The 15,084-nt window shown below is 38.6% G+C and overlaps 1 pseudogene; it reads right to left on the bottom strand.

Annotated features, from left to right (window-relative positions):
* Positions 1–8,687: 8,687 nt before the first annotated feature.
* On the bottom strand, positions 8,688–12,930 carry LOC105474785 (chloride intracellular channel protein 4 pseudogene; annotated as a pseudogene).
* Between the last annotated feature and the right edge of the window lie 2,154 nt (positions 12,931–15,084).

The following is a 15,084-nucleotide window of genomic DNA, read 5'->3' as shown; positions in this document are numbered from 1 at the left end:
TTATGCTAGGAAAAAAGTTACACTTCCAAAATTATTTAAACTTGATTTTAGTTTTCAACATCTGAAATATTGCAATTACAGCTCAGAAAAATGAGGAAAGGCCTCTAAGAGACTCTTCTTGCTGAAATGTGATTCCAAATAAATAAATAAGCATACTTGAATTGATAATAAGGCTTTGAGCTATTCAGCTTAAAAATAGGCTTACCCCATTAAGATTATTAAACTCAGAGGCATATTCTGAAAAGAGCTTTTGAAAATGGATTTCTTGCAAACTGTCATCAAATATTCATAGATAAAATAATTATGTGGAAAGATAAAGGGATGGTGGAAATTAAAGGGGGCTGATAATAAAGGAAACTGGATTAGATAGTTATGCAAACTTTCTGAGAGGGAGAATTTTTTAGAGGAGGTTGGCTTGAATCTTAGACTTGAACATTTGAGCATCTGTTTTTTTGCTCCTCATTTCTTCTGCCCTGGTGAATAAAGTGCATGGATAAGCAGAGGTGACAATTGCTTGACTGTGACGGAATTTAACTCCCATATGGGTTTGTATTCTTTGTTGCTTTACAGTCAGTGTTTTCCTTACCATGAGTATGGATGAGGCTATGCAGTGTTCTTTGCAACCTTTATCATGTCTAACACAGTTCAGGGAAGTGTCACTGAACAATAGGCTGGTGGCTGAGGAGAACACTATATACTCAGTTTCATATTTCCTTGCTAAAAGCCAACACATAAGATATTTAAATTTGTATGGTCGTACAGCTAACTGTGACTGGATAGAGAGGGATTTGCAAATTTAACCAACTTAATTATTTTATACCTGAATATTTGATGATAGAAGTAGGAAATTCACTTTTTTTTTTTTTTTTTGAGATGGAGTCAAGACTGTGTCACCCAGGCTGGAGTGCAGTGGCAGGATCTCAGCTCACTACAACCTCTACCTCCGGGTTCAAGCAGTTCTCCTGCCTCAGCCTCCCGAATAGCTGAGACTACAGGCACCTGCCACCACACCCGACTACATTTTGTATTTTTAGTAGAGACGAGGTTTTGCCATGTTGGCCTGGCTGATTTCGAACTCCTGACCTCAGGTGATCCACCTGCCTTGTCCTCCCAAAGTGCTAGGATTACAGGCATGAGCCAACACACCCAGCCCAGAAATTCATTTTTAAAAGAACTTTGTGTAAAACTCTTCCTATATGAAAGTCTTCTTGTTTATATTTCCTAATGCTGTCTTGAGTAGTAGCTGGAAGTTTAGACTATTTGCCCTTTTCACTTACTTTCCAAATCACTCCAATCTGTGTGACTCTGTCTTTTGTTGTAATCAAGGCTCAGTGAATAAACCAGCCACCTTCTAACCAAAGTAGACAATTTACCTCCTGTATTGACCTCCACACAAAATTGTCTAATGGGTCTCTACCCTGCCCAAGTATCCGCTACCCTCTGAGTACTTTCTCAACCAGACGCCTGAAGGAAACAGATGCCTAAGTAGGGCAGCTCTGGAGCAGAAATTTGGTTTCTGAATTGGCAAAGATACCTATTAAGTTACAGAAAAATATATCTACATTTTATATTTTATAGCATGCAAATAAATATGTGTATAAAATATAAATATATTTAGGTTATGAATCTATATATATATACATAAATCAGTGTCATTGATTTAATAGATTTTAGCATTTACTAGAAAATGAATTATTGAATATGTAAAGATGGCTCACATAAATATGCTTAAAATACATTCATCACAATGAGTGTGAATGTGTTTAAAACAAAGACAGTTTCACAATATTAATAGCTACCAAGAGATATTCTACATGAAATTTACTTGATGTTTTATACTAGAAAGATTAAGGACTATGGAATGTTTCCCTTGATCATTTAACAATGTAATATTGTATGCTTGTAACTATTAGGCATCGTCCTAGGTTCTAAAAATAAAATTTTTAAAATAGAGGAAAAACTCTGCCACCAAGGAGTCAGGGAGACAGAGGGTAACAGCGCTTAAATGCTATAGCATATAAATTCCAGGAGGATGAGTGTAGCACTTGATGGCCACCTAGTCCAGATGGGGTCAGATGCCATCCAAGTGAGTTGATGTTTGAGCAGAGTCCCTGTATCCTTCACTTTCTAAAGCATGAGTGTCCTGAGCCCTATTCCTACAGGATTCTATTCTAAGTATGTGGTCTTCACATTAAAGAGCATCATGAATAAACACACTGAAGTGTTAATAGCTGATGATGACTTCGTGTGTTATCTCATCTCACATTTTAATAAAGAACAAAAGACTTTATGTCTAGCTCATGTAGCTAATGATGGACTTAAAAATAAAAAAGCGTTAATAGCAAATGATGGACTTTCAGGGTCCGGTAGTACAGTTAATTAATTTGGATGAAGTGTTTTGTCTTAGTGCCTTTAAATTACAGATGCAATTTTGCAGATAATACCACTGTTCTCACATTTCTCCTCTCTTTAGCTGCTGTGTGCTTCTCCAGTTTTGCATCCATAGAATTTTAGGAATTCCAGGACTCCGAGCTAGATCTCAAAATCTCATGAGCCCAGAAATCAATCAGAGTATAAAAGTGGATACTCGTCTCTACTAAAAATACAAAATTTAGTTGGGTGTTGTGGTGGGTGCCTGTAATCTCAGCTACTCAGGAGGCTGAGGCAGGAGAACTGCTTGCACCCAGGAGGTGGAGGTTGCAGTGAGCTGAGATCCTGCCACTGCACTCCAGCCTGGGTGACACAGTCTTGACTCCCTCTCAAAAAAAAAAAAAAAAAGAAAAGAGAATTTCCTACTTCTGTCATCAAATATTCAGGTATAAAATAATTAAGTTGTTTAAATTTGCAAATTTTAAAACTGATTTATAAACCAGCCAACAGGTATCTAAGGAAATGAGTTTCAAACTCCCCTTAATAATACCTTTTGTCACCACAACACAATGATCAAAATCAGGAAATTAACATTGGCACAGTAGTGTAAACACAACTATAGACCTTATTTAAATTTCACCAACTTTTCCACGAATGTCCTTTTTCTATGCTGGTATCCAATACAGGTTCTCAAATAGCATTTAGTTGTTATTTGTCCTGAGTCTCCTCCAATATATGATTGTTTCTCAGCCTATGCTTGTCTTTCATGACCTTGACACTTTTGAAGAGTGCTGGGCAGCCGCTTTGCAGAGTGCTCTTCAACTTAGCTTTGTCTGATGTTTTCTCATGATTGGATTGAGGTAAGGCACTGTTGACAGGTATGTCACAGAGAGGCTGTGCTGTTCCTAGTATATCATATCAAGGGCACATGGTATTCATATGTCTTACTGCTGGTGATGTTAACCTTAGTCGCTTGGTTAAGGTGGTGTCTGCTGGATTTCTTAATTGTGAAGTTTCTCTTTTCCCTTTGTAATTAATAAATATCTTGGAGGAGATACTTTGACACTATGAAAACATCCTACTGCTCTTCAAATTGATACCTCAAATTCCCACCCCCACACCACACATTTCATTCCAGTCTTCCCTCACTCTTTATTTGTAAGGAATATGTTCCCAAACAATGAGAAACTTGGCTCTAATTATCGCCTATATTTACTTACTTTTTCAATCCTAGCATAAATATAAAATGGCTTTAGAGTTGCTAAACCATAATCCTGTGAGAAACAAAGTTACTAATTAGATTACAGTTTTTTGTATAGAGTTCTTTGTCTTTAGCCTTACAATGTCCAATTAAAACATTGTTTTCCAAAGATATTTTGTTCGGTTAATTCTCTTCTTTCTCAGTATCTTCGGTGGTATTAAAGTATTCATTCATTTAGGCTTATTTGTTACTGCGTTATTTTATGTTGAGTCTTTTCTTCTTCATCCTGGCTGAATTTAACTGTCTACATGTTTTGGGATATTTTATAATATGTGAAACCTTATAGAAGTTTTAAGAATTAGAGCTATGAAACAAGAATATTCAAAGAATTATCACTGCCCATTCCTGTTTCTTCTTTTTTTCCATCCTGTTAACACCTACCCTCCATAGGTAACTACTATTTTTAGTTTCTGGTTTATACTTCCTGCTTTTTTTTACAGAAATGAACAGATACATGTCTATGTTCTTCTACCCTGTTCTTACATGAAGGGTAGTCTACAATAATATGGGCACTTTACTTTCTTCATTTAATATCATACCACAAGAATCACTTGGTTTCTGTTCATAGAGATTTTCCTCATCCTTCTTTATAGGTGTAATACTACATTATATGGAGGTTTACTCAATCACTCTCCTATGTATGGGCATTTGGGTTCTTTGTGTAATTAAAACAATACTCCTCTGATGCTTTGTAATTATATAAAACACTGCAGTGTGCAAATTCACTCATATATATTTCTGTGTAGTAAAAATATATTTTATTTTTAAGTGCAATAGCTGCTAACAATATACACTGATTTTGATGTTCCAAGAAAATACATGTATTCAATAATAAGCTTTCATTTGCCTCTTCAAGAAATTCCAAAGAAAATACTCCAGTTCTGTTCAACATTATGCCTTGAGGAGTTGAAATGTTTTCCATGATAAAAATATAATTTGTGCGGCCCACACCTTGATTATTTATAAAAGATGGAGTTTCTAAAAACCCATATATATCATCAATGAATACTCCCTTCTCTTTGAATTCAATGCTTAATTCAAATTGATGTAAGACATTGGTGAATCAATAAACTTGATGAAATGTGTCAAAATGTTCATGAAAAAATACATTTCTATTTCCTCTCCATTTCAATTTGTAGATATTTTCTAAATGGGATTTTTAAGCGCACAGAAATAAAAGCTATCTACATGTAACTCTAGAGAGGTTAAAAATACAGCACACGAAGTTAACATGCCTGAATCCTAGGGCTGATTCACTTAGTGTGAGAATAAATGTCAGAAATCTCTTAATTACATATAGATTGCGTAAGAGTTTAAAGATAAATTTTGAAAGCCAGAATTACCAAGAAATAAAATCTTATTTGAATTTTACCACAAAAGTTAACACTCCTAGTAAAAGAAGACAATAGAATTGTATAGAAAATTCACATCTACATCAAAAAAGAGAAGTTTCATCAACTAGAACAGTAGAGCGCTGTTCAACTGTTGAATACGAAAATTTCTCAGAATCCCTTGGAAAACAACGAGACTTTCCATTCAGACTCCAGTCTCCTCATTTAAGTAAAACAAAACAAGGTGTTTAAATGAAGGGGAATGATTTGTTAGGTTTAAAAATAGAATCAGATGTTTTCTATTATGTTAATTCATACACTACATGAATTGCCCACCATAAAAACTTTTATGTCCCAAATTTCTGAAGATTTTAAGCTATGATCTTTCCATAAACATACACTGAGGTAAAAGCATGTTGTAGGATCACACTTTTAACTAGCATTCATCCATTTGCCAGTTTTCATTGCATTTGACTAACTTCCCAGATAAAGTAATTTCTGTCTTTCTACAGAGAAAAATAATTCTGCCTTCAAAATAATCATAATAGACCTGCCTTCCTTGAACGTCTAGATAAATGGCCAAGTGTAATCAGTGGATACATAAAAAACGATGAAGATAATAAATAAAAATGAAAATACTTTGCATTTCAGAATGTGTTTTTCATCACTCTGTTTTGAAGAATGAAGCTCTTTCCTCTGTTAGCCCTCCACTCTGCACCACTTGGTCCACCATTTGCTGGAAAGAACAGACCTCACCTCTCTTGAATCTTTTTTATACATTCGACTATAAAGCAAGGTCCAATATCACTGGAATGAATGCTAAGTTGCCACTATTTTGAGAGTAGGTGAGGAGTGATAATGCCTGCCTGTGTACTGTATGGATGGGACGGTCTCACTCACTAAAGCTACTGCAAAATAATTTCTCAATAGATAACTGCATAGTGCTTCTTCCTTGAACCAGATAAATCATCATCCAATATTTTATTTTATTTTATTTATTTATTTATTTTTTTTGAGACGGAGTCTCGCTCTGTCGCCCAGGCTGGAGTGCAGTGGCGCGATCTCGGCTCACTGCAAGCTCCGCCTCCCGGGTTCACGCCATTCTCCTGCCTCAGCCTCCCGAGTAGCTGGGACTACAGGCGCCCACAACCACGCCCGGCTAATTTTTTGTATTTTTAGTAGAGACGGGGTTTCACCGTGGTCTCGATCTCCTGACCTTGTGATCCGCCCGCCTCGGCCTCCCAAAGTGCTGGGATTACAGGTGTGAGCCACCGCGCCCGGCCATCATCCAATATTTTATTACAGAAGGATGGGTGCTCAAACTTTGATCAGCAGTAAGGAGTTTTAAGAAAGGTAAGGCAAAGGAATCTCCCTTAGCCAAATGGATACAATACAGAGCTTTTTGTATCTTTCTATATTAAGCTAATTACTGATAGGTTGAAAAAATGAAGTATGCTTATAAAAAGCTGCTTCCATAAAGCCAGTGCTTACTAAGTGTTAGCATGTCAAAGGGAGAAAACATTGTGATTTCAAAGTAATACACTTAAAATTAAAAAAAAAACAGCAACAAAAAACAGCCTAGGAGAAATAGTACTTCCTATATAAGTTAGGTATCAAAAATTAGTAAAAATGGGCTGGGCGCAGTGGCTCACGCCTGTAATTCCAGCACTTTGGAAGGCCAAGGCAGGCGGACCACAAGGTCAGGGAGTTTGAGACCAGCCTGACCAACGTGGTGAAACCCTGTCTCTACTAAAAATACAAAAATTAACCGGGCGTGGTGGCGCATGGCTGTATTCCCAACTACTCGGTAGGTTGAGGCAGGATATCGCTTGAACCCGGGCGGCAGAGGTTGCAGTGAGCCGAGATCGTGTCACGGCACTCCAGCCTGGGCAACAGAACGAGACTCCATCTCAAAAAAAAAAGTAAAAATGTACTACAGTCACAACCACAGTCTTTGGAGTAGTAGTTAGAAAATTTAAATTTTTTATATAAAGAATTGTCAGCAAGTTCATCCTCCCTTGTTAGAGGACAAATAATTTCTTATTTAGGACTTCAATTTAAAAACAAAACAAAAAGCCCTTAAAAACAAAACAAAACACAAAGAGGCAGAGTGCTGTTCCTCAGGTTGGTTATAAACAAATTTCACTCAAGGAAGTGCAATGAGTAAGATCAGGCAAGACTGTAGTAAATACACATTTGCCATGACTATAATTTAGTCCAAAAAGAATGAACAATCCTCTACACAAGGTAAATGGGGTGAGAGAGTTGGTAATCTGTGTCTATATTAAATATGCTCTAGGAACAAAAATTTATGTGATATTTGGTTAAACCTTAGTCATTCCTTAGGTTAATTTCTGTAAATGTTAATTTTTACATTACTAATCATTTTACTGCTATAGCTACATCAACTAAATATTAGTTTATGTAGTATTGCTCAAGAGATCTACAAATAATAGCAAGCTCTTTGATTACCTAAAAATGAGCTATGTAAACTAAAGGAAGAAAGCAATAATATTCCAAATGAATGGTACAGGGCACAATATGTATGACAAACAGAAATTCAGAGAGAGTATAAGGTACGCATCAGTTTATCTTATAAGGACAAAGTGCTTGAGGAAGGTCTTGAGAAAACCCTCCCTCCCTCCAAACTTTTAGCATCTACATTGTGTCAGATGTTACAATTGGTATGAAGGATAAATGCTTTTAGGCAAGAGTAAAAACTTATCTACAAAGCAAAATAGCAAAGTCTAGTGTAGTGACTTTTTGTAGAAGGCTTTCTTCTCTGGTGGCAATATTCTTTAGTACATATCCAGGATAAACTAAATTGAAACAATATTTTTGATACAGTAGCAATCTTTTTATATACTTTTACTAAATTTTACAAAATTCTAAAAATTATGTAAATTTTTGGTACCATGCATTATGCACCAGTTTGGGGCTGCCTGATGAAGTCATGGCTACTATTTTAATATTAAACATTGCACCTGAAAAGTTCTGTCCTCTATATTATTGGGCACAATGCTAAGGGCTCCTAAGAGATGGCAAATTACCTCTATACAAGGCTCTTGTATCGGTTCGAACCCCTAGAGTGCACCAACGAACAACACAAGGTGGTGTGGAGCAACACGCTCTTTTTAATGACCACCTGGGTGCAGACGGGCTGAGGCCTAAAATGGCGTCAGGAGCAAATGAAGACGGGGCAGGGGTTTTGTAGTCTCCTGTAACAGGAAGTGTCTCAGTCTGACACCGCTACAAGGTACCCTGATGGCCTCTCTCTCGGTCTTCAGCGAGTACGTGTCTTCCGACCAGCTCTCTTCCTGCTTCTGCTGTGTTGCTGACGCACACGCTGCTGGCACAAGTGGCCTTGTGCCTTGGGACGGGCCTGAGGAAGGAGGAGCTATTCATTTCCTTAAGCTTTCATGCCCCAGGGAGAATCTTTCAATTTAAAGTGAAAAGTTTGTGATGTAGCCTCCAAATTTGAGGAGAGGGGGACATGGGTACAAGGGGCAGGCAGGGTAAAAGGATTTTAAAATAATACGGCTTTGGAGTGTATACTTTAGGATAACTACTATACCTTGCTTGTCTATCCTTGACCCTAACCTTGAATAACTGCATGCTCTTGCAAAATACAATTTCTACTCTGTAGAAAAAGGAGCAGTCTGTTAGGAAAAGCATATTAGGGCAAGATATAAAGACATCTCTATCATAAATGTGATTTTACTTGTTCAGTTTTTGGATACATCACTATAGGCTTTTTCATCCTTCTTACCATGGGGACAGGTGTTGGGTAAACTCATCCGTTCTGTATGCATTAGCTAGGTAGCTCCATATGCCAGTCATTCTTTTTGGAATATCGAAGCTGTGATATTTTTTGGCCACCACCTTGACAATATGCAGTTTGGGCAGCAGGTCAGCTAATGTCATTTCATTGCCAGCCAGAAATTTACGTAGAGAAAACTTAATGTCCTCCATACTATTTTTATCAATTTCATCAGAAAGGAGAGGATTCAGATATTCGTTCAGTTTCTGCAGGATTTTCAAGAGACTCTTCACCACTGCTTCATTAGCCTCTGGCATTGAATTTTTGATACATGCATGCAGAGTTTGGCAAAGACGTCCATTCCAGCAATATTTGATTCTGCGTGTTTTGGTGAAAGCTCTAAGTACTTGGGCGGGCATAAGACGTATTCAAGAAATTCCTCAATCTTATTTACATCTGTTTTGACCTCATTGTTGAAAGTTATAAATGGTGGGTAGGTCCCAAGGGGCAAATTTTGCAGGTCTGCAGGCTTCCTTTTCAAGTCAACAGTTGTAACACTAAATACAACTCCTTTGAGCCAAAGAGTCATGAAGAGCCTCTGGGAAAGGGGGCAGTTTCCTGTCATTTCACCATCACTGCCAGCCTTCATGAAGAGCTCGATGAGGGGCTCTGTCCTCCTCCTTCAGCCTGTTCGGTAAAGCCCATTCAGCAATATCGACAAGGCCATGGCCTACTCAGCTGGGCTCCTGGAACGGCGGTGGCTGCCTCTGTTCCGGGGCAGCTCTGGTTGCTGGCTCCCGCCATGCTGCTCACTGGATGGTCCTCATATATGTTTCTGAATTGTGGGAGGTGTGGCATCAGGATAGATTCCTAGAAGTCTGATTCCCATGTTGAAAGGTAACATTTGCTTCCTTGCAGGCTCTCCAACAAGAGTGTGCTGTCACGTTTTAAAATTTATACCAATCTGATAGATGAGAACTGGTATCTCAGTGTTGCCCTGATGTGCATGTCTCTAATAATAAGTGACTTTGAAAATGTGTTTGTGTATTTGAGGACTAGTTTTATATCTTTGCTTGGAAAATCATTTATTCATGTATTTTTCCAAAAATATTATTTTCAACAGAACAGACCAGCAAGGAAAGCAGATGAAACTCAAGAAGAATTGTTTTGAATACGTTTAACATTGACCAGTTCAAAGATGAAGGACATTTCACTCTCAAAACAAGTCAACATATAGGGTAAGTCCACATTAAATTTTTAGATTGTAAGTAATTGTATACATACGGTGATATAATGATTGTATCATCCTCAGTCAGATAAGTGAAGTTCCTGTTTGGGGTTTCACATTTTACAAGGCTCAGAGGTGGCCCTCGTCCTGCCATGTCCCTCTCTGTAGAGTAAGGATTCCATGGGCCAAGAAGAGAAGTCACTCAGAACTGGTAAACCCTTCTAGACTCACACCTGGTATGTGAGGCCTTGCAATTCTCTGCCCAGATGGTCCTGAGTTGGCTTCCAGTGCCTGGGTGAGCCTGTTTCTTGAATCCATCCCCTCCAAGGTAGATGATGATAGGCCCTATGGGTAGCAAAAGAATGGCTGTTTGAAGGGAATGGGGTGGAGTGAGCTTAGATTGGCTACAGTGTGCACCCAAGTACATATAAAGCCCCTTTGTTATGTGGGGTGGAGCCTGGATTGGGAAGAGGATGGAAGGTGCCTGTGAGCTGGGCTCTCAGACTTGTATCCATTCCCAGGACTTGTAAATGTTAGTGGCAGTCGTATATATTGAAGTAATCTTTTAAAAGTGCATGCTTAAAAAGAATTCTTTGTTCACATATCTGAGAAAAATTGATAATATAGGGACATCTCCAAGTCCTGAAGTATGAAATGTGTAAGACCAAATAGAAATCATTTGAAAAAGTTGAAGGGCAAGTAGTGCCTCATCTAGAGCAAGTTTTAATTAGAGCAAGAACTTGAAGAGAATGTTGAGAGAAAAGGATGTGGAGAAAGATTTTGTGGATGACTGACCTTGTATTCCAGAGGGCACAATGAAGGAGTTTCAGGTGAGGAAAGGACATAGGATATGGGGTAAAATAGGGCATCTATGAAGTCAAAAGGTGAGTTAAATGTAAGAAATGAATGATTAATTTGGAGTGCTGGGCTTTCTATGGCAATTTTAATAGCTTTATTGAGATATAATTTACATACAACATTTATTAAAATATATAGTTCAATGGTTTGTAATATAGCATATTCACAGAGTTGTGTAATCTCTAACATAATCTTATTTTAAAATGTTTTCATTGCTCCAAAAAGAAACCTGGTACCCATTAGTTGTCATTCCATATCCTGCTACCTTCTAGCCTCAGGCAAGCACTAAGCTACTTTCTATCTCTGTAGATTTGCTTATTTTGGAAAATATATAAATGGAATAATAAAATATGTGTTTTTTTGTGACTGGCTTCTATTGCTTGGCATGTTTTCAAGGCTCCTCTATGTTGTAGCATATGTTGGGTTTTGTTATTGCTATTTGTGATTGCTGAATAATATTTTGTAATATGGATATACCACATTTTGTTCATCCATTCATAAACTCATGGGCATTCAGATGGTTTTCACTTTTTGGCTATTATGAATAATGCTGCAATGAACATTTATGTATACATTTTAATGAGGACATCTGTTTTCATTTCTCTTGGGTACATGCCTAGTGGTGGAATTGATTTGACCGTGTGGTAAATGTTATGTAAATATGCAAAATATAGACTGGGTATATTGACCCTGTATCAGTCCATTTTCACACTGCTATAAAGAACTCCCTGAGACTGGGTAATTTATAAACAAAAGAAGTTTAATTGACTCACACTTCTGCATAGCTGAGAAGGCCTCAGGAAACTTACAATCGTGGCAGGAGGCAAATGGGAAGCAAGGCACGCCTTACATGGTGGCAGGAAAGAGAGTGAGTGCAGGGGAAACTGCCACTTTTAAAATAATCAGATCTCTTGAGAATTTTCACATTATTGCAAGAACATTATGGGGGAAACTGTCTTTACGATCCAATCACCTCCCTTCCAGGCCCTCCCCGACAGGTGGGATTAAAATTAAAGATGAGATTTGGATGGGGACACAGAACCAAACCATATCATCTGCTCCTCCCGCCTCCCAAATCTCATGTCCTTTTTACATTTCAAAACCAATCATGCCTTCCGAAAAGTCCCCCAAAGTCTTAATTCATTCTAGCATTAACTCAAAAGTCCAAGTCCAAAGTCTCATCTGAGACAAGGCAGTCCCTTATGCCTATGAGCCTGTAAAATCAAAAGCAAGTTACTTACTTCCAAGATACAGTGGGGGTACAGGCATTGCGTAAATGTTTCCATTTGAAATGGGAGAAATTGGTCAAAACAAAGGGGCTGCAGGCCCCATGCAATTCTGAAACCTGGCTGGGCAGTCATTAAATTTCCTTTGACTCCATGTCTCACGTACAGGGCACACTGATGTAAGAGGTGGGTTCCCACAGCTTTGGGAAGCTCCACCCCTGTGGCTTTGCCGAGTACTGCCCCACTCCTGGCTGTTTTCATGGGGTGGCATTGAGTGTTGGCAGCTTTTCCAGGCACACAGTGCAAGCTGTCAGTGGATCTACCTTTCTGGGTTCTGGAGGACAGTGGCCCTCTTCTCACAGTTCTGCTGTGCAGTGCCCCATTGGGGACTCCATGTGGGAGCTCCAACCCCACATTTCCCTTTCACACTGTCCTAGCAGAGGTTCTGCATGAGGACACTACTTCTGCAGCAGACTTTTGCCTGAACATCCAGGCATTTCCATACATCCTCTGAAATCTAGGTGGAGGTTCCCAAACCTCAACTCTGGTCTTCTACACATGTGCAGACCCAATACCACATAGAAGCCACCAAAGCTTGGGGGTTACACCCTCTAAAGCAATTCCCAATTTGTACCTTGGCCCCTTTTAGCCACAGCTGCAGCAGGTGGGATGCTGGGTACCATGTCCCAGGGCTTCACAGAGCAGTGGGTCCCTGGGCCCAGTCCAGGAAACCATTTTTCCCTCCTAGGCCTCTGGGCCTGTGATGGGAGGGGCTGCTGCAAAGGTGTCTTACATGAGCTGGAGACACTTACACAAGTTTCTGTAGCCTGCTTGAATTCCTCCCCAGAAAATTGGTTTTTCTTTTCTATCCCGTGGTCAGTTTGCAAATTTTCCATTTACACTCTCCTTCTCTTTTAAACATATATTCCGATTTCAAACTATCTTTTCGTGAGCACATATAACTGTACACTTTCAGGAAAAATCATGTCACACCTTGAATGCTCTGCTGCTTAGAAATTTCTTCTGCCAGATACCCTCAATCATTGCTCTCAATTTCAAAATTCCATAGATCTCTAGGGTATGGGCAAAATGCTACCAATCTCTTTGCTAAAGCATAACAAGAGTCACCTTTACTCCAGTTTCCAACAAGTTCCTCATCTTCATCTGAGACCCTCAGCCTGGACTTCATTGTCCATATCACTATCAGCATTTTGGTCAAAGCCATTCAACAAGTCTCTAGGAAGTTCCAAACTTTCCCACACCTTCCTGTCTTCTTCTGATCCCTTCAAACTGTTCCAGCCTCTGCCCATTACTCAGTTCCAAAGACACTTTCCCTTTTTTAGGTTATCTTTGTAGCAGTGCCCCACTCCTGGTACCAATTTCTGTGTTAGTCCATTTTCACACTGCTATAGAGACCTCGCTGAGACTGGGTACTTTATAAACAAAAGAGGTTAAATTGACTTACAGTTTTGCATGACTGGGGAGGCCTCCAGAGACTTACAGTCATGGCAGAAGGTGAACGGGAACAAGGCACATCTTACATGGTGGCAGAAAAGAGAGTGAGTGCAGGGAAACTGCCACTTTTAAAACCATCAGATCTTGTGAGTGGGAACTCCCTCAGTATCACAAGAACAGCATGGGGGAAAACCACCTCCATGATCCATTCACCTCCCACCGGGTCCCTCCCTTGACATGTGGGGATTGTAATTCAAGATGAGATTTGGGTGGGGATACGGAGCCAAATCATATCACAACTTAGATGGTTTAAATCTTCTTAACAGGCACCCATTAGGTCAAAAGCCCTTTAGTGCCAAAGTAAAATTTTTATACATCCAATTGTTTTAAATATAACCTGTGTCAGCAGACTTAGCCATTTAGAGACTGCCTGCTTTGCATGCTTTGTAAAACTGTACCTAATATCTGTTAGCTATAGGTGAGATAAACCCTGTGGCTATAAAGGACTCCAAGTTTTTGCTGCCCTGCAGAGTTCTCTGATCCAGCAGTTCCCTGCAGTCCTGTGCAGTGACATTAGTTAGACCCAAATCTTCTTCATCTCCTTCTTCCCTAGAGAGCTTCCCTCACCCTTCTCTTCTGGGTGGTAGCCCGCAGGCCTTTGCTTTTGAAAAGCTTCATACCATGCAGGGCTTCCCTCACATGCAAACCTGTCAAAAACACCACCTAAATAAAGCTTGTGTGTGCTACTACTATTGTGGTTATATTTTTATCATTGATCAGCACTGAAATGATTAAGCCAGGAATTTGCTCTTTGCTTAACATTTTGAGGAATTGTGAAATTATTTTCTAAAATGCATGAACCATTTTGCAATCCCACCAGTATTGTATGAGGGTTTCATTTTCTCCACATATTTGCTAACACTTATTATTGTATTCCTGATTGTAGCCATCATACTGGGTATAAAATGGTATCTTATTGTAGTATTGATGTGCATTTCTTTAATATTTAATGATGTTCAGCATCTTTTAGTGTCTTTATTGGCCATTTGTTTATCTTCTTTGGAAAAATGTCTATTCAAATATTTTGTTTATTTTAATATTGGGTTATAGATGTTTTTATTACTGAATTGTAAAGGTTCTTTGTATATTCTGGCTACATATACCTTATCAGATATATGCTTTGCAAATATTTTCCCCCATTCTGTACTTTGTCTTTTTACTTTCTTGATGGTGTCCTTCGGAGCACAAAAGTTTTCAATTTTTATAATGTCCAATTTATCTTTTTTTTTCCTTTTACTTCTTTTTATTTTGATGTCTTATCTCAGAAGCCATTTCCCACCCCATCTTCATGATGGTTTACTCCAATCAATTTTTTCTTCTGGTAGATGTATTTCATATGCTTGGGTGTGATTTACTTTTTGTTGATTTTGTGATGTAGTGTGAGATAGAGATCCAAATTCATTATTTATGTAGATTTGTCCAAGTATCACTTGTTGGAAAGACTGTTCTTTCTTCAGTGAATTGTCCAGGCAACTCTGTTGAGAATCAATTGCCCGTAAATGGAAAAACTTATTTCTTGCTCTTAATTTTATCCA

This window comes from Macaca nemestrina, chromosome 1 (genome assembly GCF_043159975.1).
Source record: "Macaca nemestrina isolate mMacNem1 chromosome 1, mMacNem.hap1, whole genome shotgun sequence".
NCBI lineage: Eukaryota > Metazoa > Chordata > Mammalia > Primates > Cercopithecidae > Macaca > Macaca nemestrina.
This window is presented reverse-complemented; position numbering and strand designations above follow the sequence as displayed.